General features: G+C 38.5%; 1 protein-coding gene across 25 annotated transcripts in view; it reads right to left on the bottom strand.

The window, feature by feature from the left end:
* Positions 1–21,900, bottom strand: part of DLG2 (discs large MAGUK scaffold protein 2) — a 1,033,591-nt gene that overhangs the window by 126,612 nt on the left and 885,079 nt on the right. The window contains exon 1 of one of the 25 annotated variants that reach the window (XM_042793329.1): positions 2,128–2,454. The exons of the other annotated variants lie outside the window; for them this stretch is intronic. The gene's annotated coding sequence lies outside the window, so the exon portion shown is untranslated. Of the gene's footprint in view, positions 1–2,127; positions 2,455–21,900 lie in introns of those variants that run through there. 25 annotated transcript variants of the gene reach the window in all.

Genomic DNA, 21,900 nt, shown 5'->3' with positions numbered 1-21,900 from the left:
CAACCGTGCTCTCCAGACCAGAGAGGATTTAAAATATAATTCGTAGTCATTGCTGTTTTTCCTTCAGCACTACTCCCAGACTATGACCAGAAAGGAGCAGTAGGCACGCACCTGGGATTAAAAGTGATTTTTGCCACATCCTCTGGCTATTTTCCATTTGGTTGGCCTCAGTCTTATCTGGACTGAACTTCAAGAAGCTGGTCCCATCTGTGCCCAATCCCCCATACCACTATCTGGAGACTGAACTAGCTGGTAGCTTAATTTATTGTGTTATAACAAATAGCGAGTCTGGACCTCCGGTGCCCACAAGAACCATATGCCCATATCATAACTTTCTCCTTTTAGGGTTTCTTTTCCTGTCCTAATTTATACTTCCTCAGTTACAGCACATACATTTACATGGTTAATGTTCAGATTGCCGAGATTACACCATAGTGATGCATGCAATATAAATGTCTAGACAGATGGATGCAATATCACAGATTTCTGAAAGGAGGAGAACTTGCAAAGCCAGAAGCTCACACTTCAAGAAATCTTATTTGCTAGCACAGGGGTCACTGAAAATAGATCTGAATGCTTAAAAAGCAGCTAAATACTCTTAAATAAAGCACTGCTGACAAAGGTATATACTCTTTCCTAGAAATGGGCTCTAGTCTGTTAGGCTGCCAGGAAATGATCTTCTCAAGAAATTCTGATCTTTTTCAAATTTATTTTATAAAGACTAAGTGCAAATCTGTTCTGCCAAAGAAGTCTGTGGCAAAGGCCACTTTGCCAATAGTCTTACTCTTTAAATAAAAAATTATGCTAAAATGAGACACCTTATAAATTAAAGCAGGATCTGTCCTGCAGCTTCAATGCTTCACATATAACACACAGAATAGATCATTTCTAAATGAGAAGTCACAATACAAGTTTAAGTCACTACAGAGTAAACAGTTTGGACTGATATCAGATGAGAGGTCTCTGGAAGAGAGTGTCTGTCTCCAATTATTAATAACACAGCAATAAGACAACAGGTGCTGTTCTGCCAAGCCCACTTGCTATTTTGATAAAACAAACTTGCCACTCCAACCCACAGAGAAAAAACCCCCACAACTGGTACAGAGAGACAGGAGCAAAGACTGTCCCTTTGATAATACTGCTAACAATAAAAGGAAAAGTAAAATTGTCGCTCATGACCACCTGCCTCTCCTGAGGAGGGATACATGTATTGTACAGCAATGCTAATATTTCAGTTTCATAAAACTTGTTTTTCCATTCCTTTCTGGTTAAAATGAGAACAAAAAAATTGCTAGTTTACTGATCTTTAAAGGTTGCTGGCAAGATAATGTCGACAGATATTAAAGGAGCTTGCTTGAAAAGATGTAGAGGTCGTAATGAAACAAGTGATAATTACAGCAAAGAACATAAAGCTGGTGAAATTCAAAAAGTAATGTATACATTATAGGAAATAGACCTTTCCCTCCCTAGCTGTGCTATATCATGTTTCTCACAGTTTGTTTCAAAGTCTCCCTTTGCCTTTCATCTTACACATATTTCAGCACTGTTGTTATGCAAGATGGGGAATCATTCATTTTAATGTGATACTAAGCATATTACCACAAAAACAGAGAGAGGCTACCATTTTAGTGATTATCTAATTAAAAAGCTCTACAGTACAAATTCCTTGCAGCCCCTCACTGCACACAAAAGATTTAATGCTGCATCTGAAAAGCCACATGTACATAAAAGCAAAGAATTTGTAAATGCTTCTGATTATAGCTTTTTCTTTTTCTTCCTCTTGTTACAAAATTCACAGTTATCACTCTCTTTAACCACTAATAAAATCAATTTAATGACAGGTAGATTTGCTGGTTGGTAGCTTCTTTGAACCCTCAACACACTCACTAAAGGAAAGTAACTTTAGCTAGAAAAGAGATCCTCACAGCACTATGGTGAATAATTCATCATTGCATTTTTCTTTTCATCTCATTTTCTGCCAGTAACGCACACAACTGAAAATATTGCAAAATCTAAAAACAACCCCAGACAAGGACTTCCAGCAGCAAAATACACATAAAACTAGCAGGCAGGTTTCCCCAGCTTATATAATAACAGCTTTAGCTCAACAGAACCCCCATCACTCACCGAGGACTGAATTCACTTGAACAAAAGCAGAGCCCAGTCACCAAATGCAGCTTCGCAGGACTCTTAATGCGAGATGCTCCTGTCTGCTGTTCAGTTCACACTTGCCTTTATAACTAAGCCAACCAACAACATTCAGTTACTGAACCTGATGAATTATAAAACGGTAGCTCCCAGACTCTCATATTTTACATCACAGGGGGTGGTCATCCAGCATACACACTGCCTGTGTACATATATTCTGCTATAACTCATCCTGATAAACACATCAGTGCTGGCAGCAGCGACAGTAATTGGTGCTCAGGATGTACAAGCACAAACCGGCAGCGCACGCTCCCACCTTCTGCTCCATGCCACATTGCTACCTGCCAATCACTGCACCTTGTTAAGGTGGAATGAGCGACTGCACCTCAGGGGAGAAGCAAGACTCGGAGGAGAAACCATCCACCGATACGAACCCTTCACTTAAACGTTTCTTAATGCAGTAGTAAATGTAGCTTCACTAGCCTCTAGATACAGTATTCACGATTTTTAAAAAAAATCTTCATAAAATCTTCCTTTCTTAAAGACACGGTTCTTATTTAGTGACTAACACACGGATTCTGACTTCCACTATCAGGGAAATTATTCAGGCTAATTCCATAGACATTAGCAAGGATAACCTAAAAGCATTACTCCAGGCAGAATGACTGTTAAAGGCAATATACTTGTTAGGTGAAATTACATGTTTTTTTTTTTTTTTTTTAAAGCCTCTTAAAAATGCTGACAGATTTTAAGAATGTCCTCTAAGTTATAAATATGTATTTGTCACACTCCTCACTTCTCTAATGCTTTTCTCCATATGTTTACATTGTTTTTAAAGTAAATTTAGAGATACAAAATAACAGAACCAACCAGCTAAATCTTAGACCCATTAATACAATCAGTTAAACATTTTCAAATGGGATTAATTACAGCAATAACAATCACAATTGTTGCATATGCCATGAATTAACACTCACAATTAGCCCCTAACAAGCACAACTGGTTATGGTAATGATAATACACAGTCAGGGATCAGTCACTGGAAAGGGTTTTGTACAGCAAGTATTTTACAATGGAGCAGAAGTTGATCTTTCAGAGTTGAGACCCAGGATTCTGTATGTGTTTTACACAAACTCAAGGCTATCTCTACGAGTGGAGAGTATGACTGAAAGCTTTATTTGGGATGATTTTCTATTTCTACATCACTGGTGATGACTCTCAGAGGGCTCCCTTTGGAGCCTGAACTTGATCCAGCTCCTTTCATTCCCTGTGCCTGTAAAACTCTCCCAGTATTTGGTACCACAAGAACGGTTGTTCTTGGGAAAGTGCGCACAGTTGTGTGAGCGGTTGTGCATTGCCCGGCTACTTTTCCATGAACAACTGGGCTGAGGAATGCAAATGAAGTCTGTGCCGGCAGCCCCAGGCAGAAACCCAACCCTTCTCACCATCTGGACCGACTGATGTGCGTCACGATGTGGGAACAGGGTGTTGCATTTCATGCATAGCAAAAGCAGGTCCTATATATATCCCTTTTCTCTCGTCCTCAGCTGCTTGTTCCCCCCCATTCCTCATTCGTCTCTTTGTGTTCGGCACCTTCACTATCTGCGAAAAAAATTCACTAGAGGCCAGAGGCATGAGCAGTGTTTCTGAATGTGCTACTGTCTCTTACTGTAGTGGTTTGTATGAACGAGAAGCTGTGTATAGTTGGGTGGCAGGATATAGGGAAGACAGGACCTAATCAGAGTAATGGTTTTGATGTCTCTCTCAGAGGAAAGGGCAGCTGAGATTCAATAACTGGATTCTCCAGCAATGCTGACTGGGAATAATCCAATATGGGCAGAAAATATTGCAGATGATGGGCCCTGGCTCACTGAGAAGCAGGAAAAAGATTTGTGCCACTGGATTTGGCTTTTAGAGCCAAATTCTATTCTCATGGGTTTACACATTTCACTTGCAAATCATGGAAGTTCTCTAAAATGGCACCAGTACAACAGTTTGTTGTCCTGTGCACTAATTAACATTTTCAAACCTATTTTTCATAAAAGACAGTTTTAAACCATATGTGCCAGAATGCCCCAAATGGCATATATTTTCCTTTTTGTTTTGCCTTAACCATTCATGTTTGAAGAGGCTTCCCAAGAATCTATGCAAATATGACACTGCCTTATAATAATTTGGTGCAGTGTGACTAAGACACAAGCAATGCTTGGTTGAATCTCCTTGACCAGCATAATATTCCCCCTAAAATTCAGCTCACATTTACTGAAGTACAGGTTTGTAAAATTGACCAGTATCACAATAATGTAAGACACTGCAATATTTCATAGCTGCGTGTAGGTGGCATGCATAAACCACAGTCTGCAGAATTACACAAGAGCCACAATTCCAAGAAAAATTGCTACCCCATTTCACACTTACTTGCAATTTTTAATTAATTATCCTGGCTTCCATATTACATTTCCATGGGAAATATTTCATAACTGATACTGCCACAATATTCAGAAATGTGGTACTCTGTAAAACTGCTACCTTCTCGGTGAATGGATACAGTCATGGCACAACCCAAGTCCTCGGCACTCTGTTCACACGTTCTGGTGCAGAATGGGAGATTTCACATTCAAACTTACTCACTTCACTGACAGGTGTGTGAAAATCCCATATGGCTGCCAGATTTCTACATACCTACATATACACATAGTATGTATTTTTAAGGCAATTGTAACAAATACATTTGGTATTGACTGTGAGGTTCTTTGCTACAAGCTGCAAACTAGAAATGATCTAAAAATGAAAAAAAAAAGACCAAAGTGTTCCCATTTGCTGCCAAAACATGACTTCTTCCTTCTATAGTCACATGAACTATACTGAGTACACATCATAGATATCCTATTTGCTATCTAAAGTGAGCACACAGATCACTGGGGAAAAATCAGGGCATTCAGCCGGAATAACAAGAGTAGTTACATTTTCTGCTCAAGAAAAAGCTAAGGAAACTTCAAATTAAGAGTAAGTACAGCCAGATTTGGTACAATCAAGATCACAAATGAGCTTGTACAATTAACCTGCATTCCACTGAAGCAAAACTAGATCTCCAGGATGTCCACAGTGTGGATCCAGAGTTCCAAGTGAATAAATGTGCATCAACAGAGATAATTTCTAGGCTATGCCAGATGGTACAGGTGATCAGTACACTGGTCAGTAATTCTTGCCATGTGGCCTAAGAAGCCGTCATGCAAGCTAGAGAGGTGTTTATTCAGTACCTCACATTTAGCAGTTACACTCATCAATTCCTTTAGGGAATTTCTGTCAGATTTACACTTGCTGAAGAAATGTTCTTTCATCTGATAAACTGTTGATGGTACTGTCAGACAGTATCTCTAAAGCAAAGAGCCCATCAGGGTTTAAAAAATGACTGGGCATTTATTTGACAATAACACCCAGAAGAACAGTAATAACAAGAAACCTAAGCTTTCCAGTGATCAGGGGCTCTAAAAAACCTTTGTTTCTTATGTATATTTCTCCTTTGATCTCAGACTCAACCCATTGCTCTGCCTCAGTCTGCAACATTTCACAACAACCCAGCTTCTGCTGGGCCCCTTACAAGACAAAACCCAGAACCTTAAGGGCTGCAGGTCACTAACCAGGTCATTGCCCACCATCGTCCCAGCAAAGGCACTAATTTAGATCTCCCTCCCTAATGCAGCTAAGAATTGCCACAAAACTTGTATGAGTTTAGTTAATTCTGCAACCTAACTTTTTTTCAAATCAAAACCAGCTGAGCATACTTGTAAAGGTCGTATATTACATTTGATAAAGGTGACCACTAGTTACAGGGAATTTGAACACCTATACTCTCTGAAGGGTAGTAGGGTAAGATACAGCCATTATTGTACCTTTTGAGTACAGAAATTTATCATACTTTTAATTCCAGCTGAGACCACTGAGAATTTATGAATTTCACAAGCTACTCTACTGTCTGTGGTCTGAATCCAATGAGAATATTTCCTTTTATAAATACATGGTAAAAAAGTACCACACATTGAGTCAGATAGAGGATTTCATTGCTGTATCCTACATGCATCATGCATTGCAAAATAAACAGCAGTGACAATGTAAATGAATTTAATTGCCACAGCAAGTCATTGGAGAAATTAATTTCCTTTCAGTGTAGCACACTTGCAATTCCATTTTAGAACAGTTTTTAAATAGAGTTTCAGTTTCTAAGATTAATCCTCATAAGAACAAATGAATAAAACTGTAAATTTAGATTAATTAATAAATTAGCTGGCACAGGGCTTTGAAGATGTAAAGGACTGTACAAGTGCTATTACTATAATATTTTTCTGAATTACAATAATTTTCTTCCTCAAGTAACATCATTTTGCTCAAGTGCAGAGTGCAAGCTCAAGTCCTCTTCTTGAATGAGGACTGTGAAAAAATACAGAAAAAAGAATTAACGAGGTTTTTCAGCTAGGTCTGAATGAACAGACACCCAAGAGAGCAATTCCAGTGGATCAAGGGCAATGACAAGAACTTGCTTTGGTAGTTAGGAAGGCTGAACTCTCTTAATGGTGACTTCATAGTCTCAAGAATATGAATGACCTTATCAGCAATAAAGAAGAGCTGCTAAAAGGAAGGCCAGATGGCACTTTCCCTAGAGCCTCTGGACAGGTTGCCTGGATTTGATTTGAAAAACCTTTCATAGCACTCCATGAACCTGGAATACTACAGCATCCCATTTATAAGCCAGTGGACATCTCTAGAGCAGTCTGAGACTTCATACAAGTGTTGATTTTCTGCATGGCTTAAATTGGTTCAGCTGCTTAAAAGAACTGAGAAACTTGGGAGGATATAATTTAGTATCCAGAATTGTTTTTTTTTGTTGTTGTTTGGACTTTCATTTTCCATTTAACCCTGTGTTTGCCACTGTTTTCTATTTGCTGTTTCTTCTAAAATGAGCTAAACTTGTCTGAAGATTGATATTCAAATCCAAAACAAAGCACAGAGGACTTACTAGCTCCAAGAGCTGGAAAAGTAGCTCAAGATCCACTTTCTATTAAGTAAAAGATTAGATTCAGCAGCAAGCCAGACAAGCATTTTTTACACAAACAGAAGGTCCCACAGTCAACTCCTTAAAAGCCTGGTTCAGGGAGCAAATGAGTTAACAGCTTGTATGGCAAAGAATGGTGGATCAACATGAAGATCCTCCTCCGATTTGCAGTTTAACTCTGCGTGCACTCTGTGGTGGGAGGAGTAGGTGGCTGATTTGGGGAAGAAGTACAGCACAGGAATGATACACTTGACTCCTCTGAGGATGGTGATGAAAATCTGTCAGCTTGGCATAGTCCTTCTCATTACCTACAGCACTTACTGACGCACGGAGAAAGCTCTACAAACATCATGGTAAGAGGCATGGCATGTGTGGTGGAGCGAGCAGGTCTGCTTTACTGAAGAAGCACATGGCAGAACTGCAAGGAGCTATCCATGGAAAGGGGCACAAGAACAGTCTTTATGAGAAGAATGTGAAATTCAGGCCTGCATTTATGGTAGATTGCAAAAAATAAGCAGGATCGCCTAAGGATGCCTTCTGCACTGATTGTGACAATGAGCTAGCACAGGAATCAGTATGCACACACTTTTAGATTAAGTTTTCCCCTCCTACAGTTTTCTTTTAGGAAAGAAAATTTGAAGCCTGGATGACTAACCACAATGCAGATGGCAGAGCAGTGTAGAGATACCCATACCAGCTCCAAATGAACTAGCTTATATGATACCATGAGTGAATTTAACCTACTCATATTGAACTCCACGGTTATGCTGTTCCTGGAGCCTGAACATGTAAAGCAGTTTGTGATCCAGACAAGCCAAGGACAGCAGGTGATACTCAAGCTAGGTCTGTGCCATTCTTGCAAATTTACTTCTGCAGTTTTTCTGCCTTTACTTGTAAATCTGCAAAGAAAGTACCTCCCAGCAAGGAAGAATATGTGCAATTGCAGGAGCATCACAGTGAAGTATAGCGCTGAAGAGAAAGGAAGAAATAACTGCACTGCCGGGATACGGCAAACCCTCCTTCAGCTCAGCAGGAATTATCTGTAGCCTCTCATGGTTCACAGGACTGCTGAAACTGCAGATATAGTGTCTTGGCTCTAATGTCAGACCAGTTAATTCAGCTCTCACCAGAAAGCCTTCTGGTTAGCTAAGGGTGATGGTACCCTGCTGAACCTCCTTGGAGGGGACTTGCATGCTCAGTGTATTCCTGTACTGTCTAGGCACTCTGAAAGCATGAATGCCATTGAGACTCTGTCTACAGGTCAGCAGTAACCGTGAACAGGGAAATACCTGTCATCCCACCACATTTGTACCTGGCAACTAAGTTCCGCGGAGCCTGAGCTGAATTGGGCACTTAAGGACAAGCCACCATTTTGTAAAGATTGTGTCTGATGGGACCCAGGAACCAGGGCACTGATTAGATGCTCTGTTCTTGAACTACTTATAGCTTGAAGATTAATTAGGAGTGGGAAAGTGCTCTAAAACCTTTAACTGAAGAACTGAAGAATTAAGGGAGGTGAAATATAAATACTTATTCTCACTGCAGCATCAGAATCTCTGAGTGAAACCCTAATGAAACAACTCACGCTATGTAGATAAAACAAGAACATTTAGTTAATATTTCTTAAATGATATCATGAGATTTATGAGGAAGTAATGAAGAACTGAACAAGAGTCTGTACATATTAAAGCTAAGGATGTGTGGTTCTCAGTACTTTAATTTGTAGCTGCCTACTCCTGTGCTCTGACCAGCTTTCTGCTAGATGCCTGAACTGGAAACAAATCATATGGAGAATAAAGGCCAAAGATAAAAGAAAAGTCCAGAGTAGCAGTGGGGAGGAAGGAGTGATTGCCTACTCTCCCTTGTGCTTACAACTCCACAGCTTTTTTAGCAGTGCGCCTTGGAAAAGGAAACCAGGAGCAAATAGCAGCAGCTGAGAACCTGAGACATTTGCTGCAGGAGTTTTGTTCCTGTATGTCCTGGGATGAACACTGCTTTTGTGACTCAGTTTCTCAGCTCAGCACTGCTTCATGCAGGTACTGTGAAGATACACTAAAAATAATGACGTATTTAAATGTTAATGCCGCAGGCTACCTAAGCGCCTTCAAAGCAAATAGTTTTGCAAGACTTGGAGAGTCCAAGCAGTGATTTTCTCCAGTCTTTTTTTCTGCTTTTAACCACAATTAGGAAAATAAAAATACTTTGGCCTTTCCAATGTTAATATTGCATAGCAGACAGTAGTACCATAGAATCATAGAATCACAGACTGTTTAGGTTGGAAGGGACCTTAAAGATCATCTAGTTCCCATCCTGCTGCCATGGGCAGGAACGTATGTCAGTCTGAGCAATATAAGGGGAAACAATAAAAAAGCACTGTTGCTGAACATGAATACAAATTAAAGGAACTTTTTCAGTTCCAGTTCTCAGAGGACATGCTAATTGGCCTTTAAAATATAATTTGGGGGCAGAATAATCAGAAGTTACATACTTGAATGAGAACAATAAAAACAAGTGACCCTGAGGTGAACATGTAGAAAGTGGACAGATCATACTACTTTGCATTGGTACCAAACAAGGACTTTAATAAAAACATATAAAATTGCAGTAACATGATGAACACGGGCTACTTTTAAGGGAAACAATATGACCCTTACAAAGAAAACACTTCTACAGTCGACCATGAAAGGACAGGGCAGTTAACAGGATGATTACCTGTGGAGATCATAGCCAGTTTCACATCTTAATAGATGGGATATGTCGTGTCAATGCATGCCTCTATGTATATCATGGTATTCTGTTAGAAAGTAATAAAAACTACATCCCTGAAAGTATCATCAAAGTTCTGAGCATGCAAAAATGAGTTACGATTGTACCAGAAAGTTACGAGGGAAAAAAAATCTGTTTGCTTTTTACCAGTAAATTTAATTACTTTGTTTCCCATTAAGCATCCCATTGGACTACTGTACTTCAGCTCTTACCCACTGAAATAACAAGGACTTTTAGGAGGATGAAGAATACAAATCCTAGGTGTGTGTTTACACTACACTGCCTATATCCTAATAAAAAGAAAAGACTAGTAAATAGAGCTTTTCTGAGTATGACTCAGAGATGAGCAGATAATTTGCAGTGAATATATGGTTTCCTTTCTGCTGCTTTTTTTTTTTTTTATCAGTTTTTTTGTTGTTTTCACAAATCAGTGATCACACAGGAGTTAGTAGATGCCCTCTGCCTATAGATGATTTATGAACATTATGTTGTTAGTATTTACAATATGAGTTTTGCATAATATTATAGTATTTCTTCATTTCCTACCCGGTGAGGTATAAATACTAGCACCATAATTTCTTGGGTAAACATTCCTATGAAATATGTTAATTTAGAAAAATATTACTAACAATAAATTCATCCAGACATTGGATGGAAATTAAATGCAAATGACCACAAAACCAGATGAATCTTCAATTATATATGCATGTTTCTTATGAAGTTTTTGAGGTACATGTTTGGCTTTTCTCAGAAACCTAAGAAACATAATTTTGAAAGTCAAATTTTAATCAAACATTTTTCCTCATGTAACATAATTCTTATACCAATGATATATAGAATGAAGAACGTCCTTTTGTACCCTACTTGGTTTGCAGTTAATTGATTTTCAAATAAGCATCTGGTTTTAAACTACAAACTTGTTGACTTACGAAGCCTTGGAGAAAGTTAGGGAAAATCAATTAAATGTATAAAATCAATGTATGTAACATTTAAATCATGCTAATATTCATGGAGTCACTTCAGGGTCTTTTGTCAAATGAAACTACCATAAATTAGGGCCTCTTTTTTTTTTTTTTCTGGAAGAATTAAATTCATTTGGGATCTTAATATGCATTAATTTAACACAGTGCTCCCTGCAAATAATTGATTTTCTTTAACTTCCCTTTTATACCTGGTCAACAAAGTTAACAGCTTCCTGTGGGAAAGAAACATCAACTGTCATTAGATTAGATGATGCATCCAGAAATTATTTCTGACCTTTCCAACCAGAACAAAATCCTCTTATTTCTTCCCACATGGTAGTGGAACAAGAAACATAGCCTATGTTCAGTTCATTAAAATTTAGGTGCACGCATTATAAAGAAAAATTACAGAGGGACAAGGCACTGAAAAACTCAGATTAGTCCTTAATATTGTACCAAAGAAGAAAAATGCCATCATAGAGTATATAATCACCAATGACGGTACTGACAGCTGAGAAAATATAATTTTGAAAAGCTAGTATTTTTCTTTAAAGTAATGCTACTGTAAGTAAGTGTCCTTTACATTTGAGGACTCTTTAATTGCAGTTGAGATGCAACCTGCTATGTCAAGGTATTTCCTGTATGTATTGAACATTATTAGGACTAGGATAATTTTTACATTCTACTTGGTAAGTCCAGGTGGAACTTGATGAAAGACTCATGGATCTAATCTTGCCAAAAGGTACTTCATCTCTGCAGCTTCATGCTAACATATGAGAGGAGAAAAATGGCACAATTATTCTGCTTGCAGTTTCAGTTTCTTCATTTCTCTGTTTCCAGAGATCTTTGATTCTAACCATAACAGAACAATGGATATATTGCATTCTGTCACTAATAATTTTTTAGGTGGGTTTTCTATGCAGAGCTAGGAAATGGAGATAGACAAAGGAAGTTAATTTTCTGTTATTTTAGCAATTTTCTTAAAAATGTAGATTTGAAAAATCCCTGCCAAACTGCAGGTGGTATGTGGTATGCAGGTCCAGCCTGGGGGCAGTCCCTAAGTACTGCTCACTGAGGAGGATGAGGCAGCTCACCAGAACGGAGCTGCCAGGAACCAGAAACCCACCTGGACTATGCTGGCACTTTGGCAAAATCATTATATCCTACCAAAATGTACCCTACCAAAACATTTTTCTCTTTAGTCCTAATATGAAGGACAAATAAGTAGAGCAGGCAGTTTACTGGGAACTCAGGAGGTCCTCTGTTAGGTGTCCACTAATAAACAGGAAGCATTTCTTTACTGAGGGGGTGGCACAGGCTTCCTAGAGAGATGGTTGATGCCCCAAGACTGTTGGTGTTCAAGAGGCATTTGGACAATGCCCTCAGTAACATGCTTTAACTTGGTCAGCCTTGAATTGGTCAGACAGCTGGATTAGGTTATCATTGCAGGTCCCTTCCAACTGAAATAGTCTATTCTAAATAGTCATATCAACAAACCAATGTTTATTAGAACAATCAGGAACTCTTTAAAGGAAGCTATACCCTCAATGACTGTCCCAGGTGTTAAATATCTAGATACACTAATGTATCTGAGCCCAAGATATGTTGTTGATGGTTCATAAATCAGTGTTTTATGTAGTAAGGTGTTAATTTCTTTGTTCATTTTTTTTTTTCCTCTGCAACATGCAAACAGTGCCTGTTGATAATACCCTGATGCAACACTGTCAGATGCAGCACTGTCAGTGAAGAGTTTCTCCTGTTACATGACATGTATCCTTTCCAAGAACAATAATTATTTTGTTAAGGGGGTAAATGTGATCTTTCATCATTTCCCTTTTGCTCATTTTATCGTGGTTTTACTGGTTTAGCATAAAAATGCTACTGTAAGAGAGAAAACTAAAATAAATATCTTACGGATAACTTCTCAGCTGAGTAGCATTTGGGACTTCAGAATGGGAAGAGGAAGACTCAGCATGGTTCCTCAGCTTTTCAGTCCAGATAGCCACACAAATCCTAACCGTCTTGGCAAACACAAACCAACCTCAGTTGCATATATATCAAAAAGGAAGAGAATTAACAGGCAATCTCTCAATATATTTTATGCAAGTTTTCTAACACCCTCTCTCTCTTTATGGTCTCCTTTGCCAGCAGCATTAAAAATGAACATTTCTTATAGAAAACATGGGGGTTATCTGATTGCTCTGCTAAGAGCAACTCCCTGACCAAGACCATCTATCTTCTCCCCCCAATAATAACCAGCTTTTCATGGATCCTCAGTTCAGAGCAAGGAATACTGTGTATCGGTCTTTAAAGACATATTTTTAGATGATAGTTTCATCCTGTTTTTCCTAACAGAACTTCAACTTAAACTTTTTCTGGAGAGCTTTATTACTAGGTTCTGTATGCTAAAAAATATGAACCAATAATTCAACAATGGTTTTGATAAATCAGTTTTCTACCATAAGAAGGTTTCTAAATACTTACCTAGTTATTCTGAAAGGCAATTTTCATGCAGAGGAATCTTTACACTGTTCACACATAATTCCTGTACACTTAAATGAACACACACTTCCTCATACACATGCAATATTTACAACATTCAGTTTTCACTAAATGGATAGAACCTGAGCTCTATCCATATTATTACACCTCATGCAAAATAAGCCAGGTGTCTTCATTAAGATATAATTATTTACTACTGTCCTATAAGAAAAAAAATCATGTGTTACCTTTCTACATATTATCTACATGAAATGTGCTTCAAAAGATAGGTAACTGAAGTCTCTCAAAGTAATCTCAGCACAGTCCTCAGTCATTATTTACACAGCTACAGACTTTCATGGTGAACTACACCATGATACGCACTGTTAAATTATCGATTATATTTATCTAGCCGTAATGGAAGTGTTTTTTGTAAAAGATCTAGTCTGATTCTCATAGATCTACTTGATTCTCACAGAATCAAAACATAATTCAGGTTGGAAGGGACCTTTCAGAGTTTATCTCGCCCAGTTCCATGCTCACAGCATGTCCACTTGCTCAGGACCTTGTCCAGATGAGTTCTGAACGTAACCAAGGACTGACACTGCACAGCCTCTCTGAGCAAGGTCTTTCAATATCTCACTGATGTCAAAGTGAATATTTTGTTCTTAATAATGAAACAGTATTTCATTTGTTCTAATTTGTGTCCACTGCTTTCCGCCCTGTAACTGTGCATCATTGAGAAGACTCTGGCTCTTCTCTACACACTCCTTTCTGGTACCTGAAAACAGCAACAAGATCCCCCCTTCCTTTGAGCACAAAGCTTCAAGATTTATTTATTTAATTGAAAACCAAGCTTAGAGACATTTAAAAGAAGAAATTGTGGTTTTTAAAGTATTTTATGGCTATGAAACATTGTAGAGGGGTAAAATATTTGATGGCCAGTTTGTGAGCATCACTTTCCCCATCAATTTTATCCTTCTGTTTCATATCTTTTTTCCCATCCTAATCTTCTCTAGCCCAGCAAAGAGATACTGCAGTTCAGGAGAGGGACCACAAACAGTGCTGCTGATCAAAGTGCTCTGTAAGTGGAGAAAAGTAATTTACAGGAGTCAAATGGACTTGTACCTGTCTGCATGAACAGCCAGAGGGGTATTCATGGAAGGTCTGTGCTGAGTAGCAGCATGGGAACAATTAGAAAATTTGGCTCATTTCCTAAGACCTGCTTTCACAAGCACATCAGTACTGGGAAGAATGGTGGATTTTAGGTCAAAAAGTGCTATTTGTTCCTTTGGCTTTGTTCACCTGGTTTTATCTCCCCATAGTTCATGAAACTGATTGATAGCATATATTAAAAATTGTAAAAAATATATGCATTAATTAAAAATTAAAAAGCTATGTAGATTTATGCAAATTGTCACGTTGTGCAGTGTTCAATCAATAATAAATAGGTAAATTAGGAGTGCCCCTCAAAGTCCTGGCAGGCTGCCCATTCAGGAGCTGTGGAAACTGTACAGTGCCCACAAGTTGCATAGCACGGGGCAGCCTCCAGCTGCCTGGAGAGCTCAAACTGAGCATTTGTTCCTGCTGCTCTGACATTCTGACTGCAGGGGAAACATGTTCTTTGAAAAAAAATAAAATTACAAAAGTCTTTATACCACATGTTCACATTCTGCATTTCTGGAAGCCCTAATGATGTAACAATAGCCTTTGGATTCCAGTCAGCTCTGCTTTCACACTCACATGAGCTTGTCGGAGCCTGCAGACACTGCCAGGGATGGCTTAACCCCAATGCCACAGGACCTTGGCCTGGCTAGAGCTGTGAGGTTTATATGAAAGACTTTTGGACTCAGAAGATGAAGGTTTTTTTAGAATCTTGAAGTTTTTAATTAGAGACCTCAAAGGCTATGTTTATAATTAGTATCTTGGATGTTTCCAGGATGATTCCCAGGCACTGAGGCAGCTTGGAGCTGCCCATGTATGTGTCACCAAACTCTCCCGTGTTCCCAAAATTTAAGCTCACCCCTGGGGCTGGTCTTGCACCCAGGCTGGCTCCCAGATCATGTAGTCCTGAACCAAAATATGTCAGAGACCCTGCTAACAATTTAACAGCAAGGACAATCATGTTCCAAATATTGTTTAGTAGCATATAAGCTACCAAAGTGATTACTTTAGATCAAAGAGAGATTATGCATGGATTATACCGTTTTCTTCGGGCCCATCATGGCCCCAAGGGTGGAAAGGCTCCACACTTTGCGCCATTGCTGCTTTTAACTCAGGGCCTCTCTAAGGAGCAGCAGACCCCACACCAGCACTCCTGTTCCCTCCTCCCTGCTCCTCTCTGAAACTTGCATCCTGCACGAGCCGCAGGATCTCGTCTTCTTTCCGTGATCATTTTGCCTGTCAGACCTCGAAGTTTCTCCTAGCTTTTAGCACTCTCTGTTCTCCATCGTGCAGGAGCTCCCTCCATCTCACACCAGGGGCTCCATTTGGCCCAGTCTCCTTAAAGGAACAAAAGATTATGGTGAACAACCAACTAAAAACCCAAATATTATCTGTCACATCCAGGACTCAATTTTAAATGTCAGAATTAAACCAGAATAAACTGATTACTACCTTGTTTTCAGAAAGCTCTAATTTTGGATCTGTACCAAGGTGACATTTGTTTCTTCAAAATTGTCCTCTGCTTGTACCCAAAATAGGATAGTAATTACCTCTTAGTCCTCTTGCAAATATAAAAACATTTTAGCATTTCCACAAACATATTTCCTTTAAAGACAATAATTGCAACATACACTTTACACCCACAGATTAAGGGAATCAGGTACATGTCAAGCAGGTAGCTAAGGGCTGGTCCTAGGAGAGCTAACCAAAACCAGGACCCACAGATGTGGCTAATTAATTTCTCCCTTGTTAGTCAGTCTTGATCCAACTCTGGTTTTGTTTACACACCTACATTTTCTCCTGGGTTCCATGTCCTTAAAGTAGGGCACAATCTCCACACTGAACTCCTCAACTTGTCAGGCGGAATTTATTACATTATTCCATGTCATTGATCAGCATGTCAAGCATTTAGATGAATTCCATGTGAGTACTTAAAAGACAACAAACTATTATTATTGTATTCCCTCAAAGCTCTGGTGAAATTTCAGTTACCTTCTGCTTTCCAAAAAATCCCACATTTTTTTTTTTTAGCCACACAGTTATACTTGCAAGCTTCTGGGCAGAATTTGCCACTCAGACATCCCAAGACAGAGAAATAGGAGTCTGTTGTCAGGGTCTGCTGGGTTCAGCTGAGGAGATAATTTTGCCTCTGTCCTTACATATGGTTTGTTGTGGCTTTTTTTTTTTTTTTTTTTTTTTTTTTTTTTTTTTTTTTTTTTTTTTTCCACATAACCATTCAAGCAAAAACTACAGTACAACTTGCCTCCAGAGGAAGAAACCAAAAAACTGCGAGGCACCTTCACAATATGAAAAAATGCTACCAAAACCGGTACTTTCAACATCACGGATGCAAACAACTTTCATTAGAAACTCCTTGTTAACACTGAGGCCACAGCCACAGAGTTTGAGCCCATTGTCTGTGCCTACAGTTTTTATGCATGTGGCTGAAATGTTGGCCAGGACTTCAGATGGCATCATACCAGGTGGTGCAAATGGATCCTCCAACTCACTGCTCTGCCATCGCAGATCCTAAAGATCAGTTTTTAGCAGCAACAGATATGGCTCTAGAAAGGGCAGTATAGGGTTAAAAGTTCTTCCTTGCTCCACAGTGAAATACAGGCAGCCATCAGAAATAGAAAGAAAAAAATATCACCTGGTGTAAATCAGAAGGTATCAAGTATGGAAAATTATATTAGGTTCTAAAAATATCAAAGAAATGTAGCTGGTAGGACTAAGAACAATAAAACAGACTGTCTCAGTCCATTTTATGATTCTGTGATATTTGGATCAAAAATGTTCTGATCTAGCATTAGGTGAAGTTAATAAAATTCTTAATAGTAATGCAGAACACAGGGAACTATTCACTAAATACTTTTATTCAGGTTTTGGAAAGAAATAAGATGATGCACTTTTTCTTACATGAAAGGGATGAAATACCTGTCTGTAATTAGTAGAAGGCTTATTTAAAGCAAATTAAAAAACTAACCATCATTAACTGGGAATAGAAGACTATATAAATAGGCATATGATTAATTATTGTCTAGGAGTTCTTGAAGCAACAGATAAGGATACATCTGGTTTATAAATTCTCCTCCTTAGTGCACCTTGGACTGCTGAGGAAACTCCAGGAGGCTGAAAGAATTGTGATCCAGATGGGCAGAAAAGATGCCTGGGTAAGCACCACATAATCAGCCTAGTATCAGTGCAATTAAAATAACGACAGAAAAAAAAAAAAAAAGATGGGAACATAACACCATTCACATGATTTTCTTGAAAATATGCCTCCTCACAAAAAGTTTAACTCCTGACTTTGAAAAGATGACCAATTAAAAAAAAATCTTTAAGAGTAATAGTGTTCTGTGAAGTGTTTGAATGAACACTACAGGCTCGGTGCCATACAGTATCAGTAAAACCCGCACTAAGGTACGAGGAAATGGTTTGTGTCTCAAAATGTTATCTGAAGCACAAAATTATTCCTGAATGAAGATATTTTCAGTGGGATTTCAGAAGGATAAAGAGAAGAGGACACATTTTCCAGCATTTTCAGCGCTGTTTTATGATCTGGTTCATTTGTTAAACTAGTTCCAGTTGAATGAAATCTGTCTGAGTATAATCAATTAATATGATTTATATATATATATATATATATATATATATAAACAGAGAATGAAAGCTACTGCTTGAAAAGAGTGACTCTAAAAGGGATTTACAGTAAAAATGGCTGGGCAATTCACATAGGTCAGTTGTGCTAAGACTGGGCAGAAAAAGGAGTAAAATGCAGACTAGAAATGTGTATTTGGGTACTGAGGACACTGGTACTAAAATATTGAAATTTTGTTGTCCAAAAATGACAGTGAAACACTGGGGCAGAAGGCAAAAGAGCCACAAAGAAAAAGAGCTAAGAACTGAAAAAATTGTTATAAAGGTTTCTAAGTTGACTAAGAGAAAATAGAGAAGTTTTAATGTAGAGCCACTTTCATGGGACAAAATATTAGATACTTTCATTTAGGAAGGCATGAAAAGAAGAGATTAGGAGTCAGAAGACAGAAAAATCCACATGGGAAAAAATGCACACATTTTAATACCTGTTAAAATGTATAACCACTGGAAGAAATTAGCACATGAATTGTTGAATTCACCATTTCTCTGTGTCATCAAATCAAAACAGGATGACTAAACTTCTCAAAGATCGGCTTCATCTTTAACTTTACTTTCATGGAAAATACAGTTTCATTCTACTTGAATTTTGTCCTCAGCAGTGTGGTACCATTATGAAAATTAAGAGCACACGATAGATAGGTGTAACAAAGTAGGTGATCCAAGCCCATATACCGGCCTTGAAGACTATTAACTAAACCACAGGAAAATTACAACATTGTATTCTTTTAAAAAGCACTGAAGGATGAGCTTTGCCTGCTTCTTCCTCAAATAGTTTAAAAGAAGCTTTAATTGTATAGAAGTAGAGTTTTACAGTAGAGCAACATCTTATACTGTATTTTCAATAGTTTCATAGATTCTCCTTTTTCTTTCTCTCACTTTACAAGCTAAGATATTTTTTAGCTCCTCTTCATCCTTTTGCATGTGTCTGCTATCCTGTGGGTGCAGGTAATTACATCTATGTGTCTAAATACCTGATTTTGTGGATCTGAGGCCCTGTCAGTTTGCATTACAGCTCCCAGAACTGTGGAACAAAATTTCCTTCATGAAAAAAAGAGGAACTGAGAAGAAATGGAAAGTTAATTAATATTGCAAATTCAGCAATCGTGTTAAACTCCTTCCTAAATGGGAAAAAAAAGAAAAGCCAACAAACATATAGTGAGAAAGGAGAGATTAGGAAATTAACTCCAATTTATGATTCAAAGAATGCTCACAATGGCAATTTTATTAATATGAAGCAGTAAAACACAAAAATATTCTTAATACAATCTCTACAATTTGAAAAACTCTGTGACCTATTCCTCCTTTACATTTTTACATCTGTGGAAATATAATTGGTGCAGCCCTCTTCTGACATTACAGAAGTTCACCCAATATGGGTTTTATTAAATGTTTGCAATTTTTTTCACATTTTAATAGTTCTAGTGTCTCAAAAGCAGCATTTTGATTTAAAAAAAGAGTACCCTCAAAATTTGCTTAAAATCTCATTCACTCAATTAAACTAATCTAAACTGTAGGCAATTCTAGGCAAAAAGGCACAAAAAAACAATGTATATGAGAACCTCTGGAATACATGAAGTATAATAAAGCAGCCAGAGTGCTTCGTCCTAGCTTTGCCTCCTTGAAATCACTGGCCCCACCATAATGGTGCTCTGGGTGAGTTCCTCACCTTCCCCAAGCACAAGCTCTGTTCTGTTTTCTGTGTCATTCCTAGACCCTTCGCACCTCTGTACCTTAGCAAGTATAACTTAACCCTCCAAAGCACTTTTGGATCATGAAATTAAATGCATTTGAGATGTGTAGCTACTATTATGAATTGATTAATGATACTTTAAGGAAGAGAAAAGCAGGCAGCAGCAATGTTGTTTGTACTTTGCTACAGTAAGACTTGCAATAAAAGGAGCAGTCACAAGGAACGAAGGTGATCTCTCGTAACCAAGCCATGCACATCTCTTTTGACATCTACAATCAGCAGTAATTCTTGTCAGAGCTCCACAGGGCTTCAGGATAAAAGTAGGCTGACAGAGTTGCCCCACTCTTCAAGAAGTGTGTTAGATAGTAGAGGGGGAGATCTGCCTTCTCATACATAGCTTACTTTGAATATCCCTGTAGGGATCCATGCCCTGTAGGCATCCATGCAGAAGGAGGGGCTGAGGCACTCGGGTCTGCTCAGCCTTAAGAGGGAAAGGCAAAGAGGGGATCTTGTTGCTCTCTGAAGCTACCTAACGGGAAGGTCTAGAGAAGACACAGAGACACCATTCTTAGAGGTTCACAGTGAAAAGATGAGAGGCAAAAACCACAAGTTGCAGCAAGGGCAAATTCTGACTAAACCTAGGAGAGGAAAAAATCACCATGAGGGTAGTGAAACACTGGAACAAGTTACCCAGAGAAGTTGCAGATCTCCATTCTTAGAGACACTCAGAATTTGACCGAGGAAAGCCCTGAGGAGCCTGGCTGAGTTGGCCCTGCTTCGAGCATGGGGTTGGAATAGATGATCTCCAGAGGCCCTTTGAAACCTGAATTGTTCTGTGATTCCATGTAATTCCTGGAGAGTTTTCAGAGCATTCCCTATTGGCCTAACTCTGCTTCTGTTAACATCAGATCATAAAATGTTTTCTGAAAACTCCATCTGCTAGCATTAGCAATACATGGCTGTAAAGGAAGCAACTTAATCCACACCATTTTTCTTTCTTTGTACTTCAAAAAAGTATTTATATGTACTTTTCTTTCTGTTAAAGTCATGATCTTCAGCTAGAGACATAATTATTTCCATACTATGTGATTGTGATATCAAGTAAAGAAGTTGGCATCGAGTCTTTCAAAACAGGTCCTACCTCTCACTGACATCCCTTAATTTCAGAGATCTGCTTCACTTTCTACAACAAAGGTAAATTCTTCATGGCTTTAACAGATTGGGGTTTTTTCTCTTTCACCACAAATTCACTCAGATTCTGATCACCTGGGAAGGTGTCACATAGCTCTGAAGAGCCAAAGTCACATTTGCTGCTTTTAAGGAAGGACATTCCTTCCCTTGATTTTTCTTTCCCTTCCCTTCTGATTGGTCTGATGTTAATCTGACAAGGCATTAACACATCAGATTTGTTTGTTTGTTTGTTTTTGTTTTGGTTTTGTTTGTTTGTTTGTTTGGTTTTGTGGTTTTTGTTTGTTTGTTTGTTTGTTTGTTTGTTTGTTTTTTGTTTGTTTGTTTTTTTTTTTCAGTTTGCTTCATTTTCTGGTCATTTAGAAAGCTGAATTAGCCAGTGTAGAGGCAGAAGAACACAAGAGAGCTGCAAGAGAGCAGAGAAGAGCAAGAAACTCCCTGATATCAGTAAGCCCATTACGTTGGCTCGCACTGCTTAACATCATTTCATGTTTAGGCTGAGATTTGATGATGCAACGTCTACAATGAAGACACATGTATCTGACCCAGGCATTTACACTGCTCTACTAGTCAATGGCAATAAATTAGTAGATGCTTAAAACATATCATAGAATCATAGCTTACCAGGTTGGAAGGGACCTAAGGATCACCTGGGCCAAGCTTTCTTGGCAGAAGCATGGTCTAAACAAGATTGCCCAGCACACTGTTGAGCTGAATCTTTAAAGTGTTCAGTGTGGGGGAATCCACCACTTCCTTGGAGAGATTATTCCTGGTTGTTCTCATTATGAAAA

This window comes from Tyto alba, unplaced genomic scaffold (assembly GCF_018691265.1).
Source record: "Tyto alba isolate M040663 unplaced genomic scaffold, T.alba_DEE_v4.0 Super-Scaffold_2, whole genome shotgun sequence".
NCBI lineage: Eukaryota > Metazoa > Chordata > Aves > Strigiformes > Tytonidae > Tyto > Tyto alba.
The sequence above is the reverse complement of the archived record's forward strand: the minus strand, read 5'-3'. Positions and strand labels throughout refer to the sequence as shown.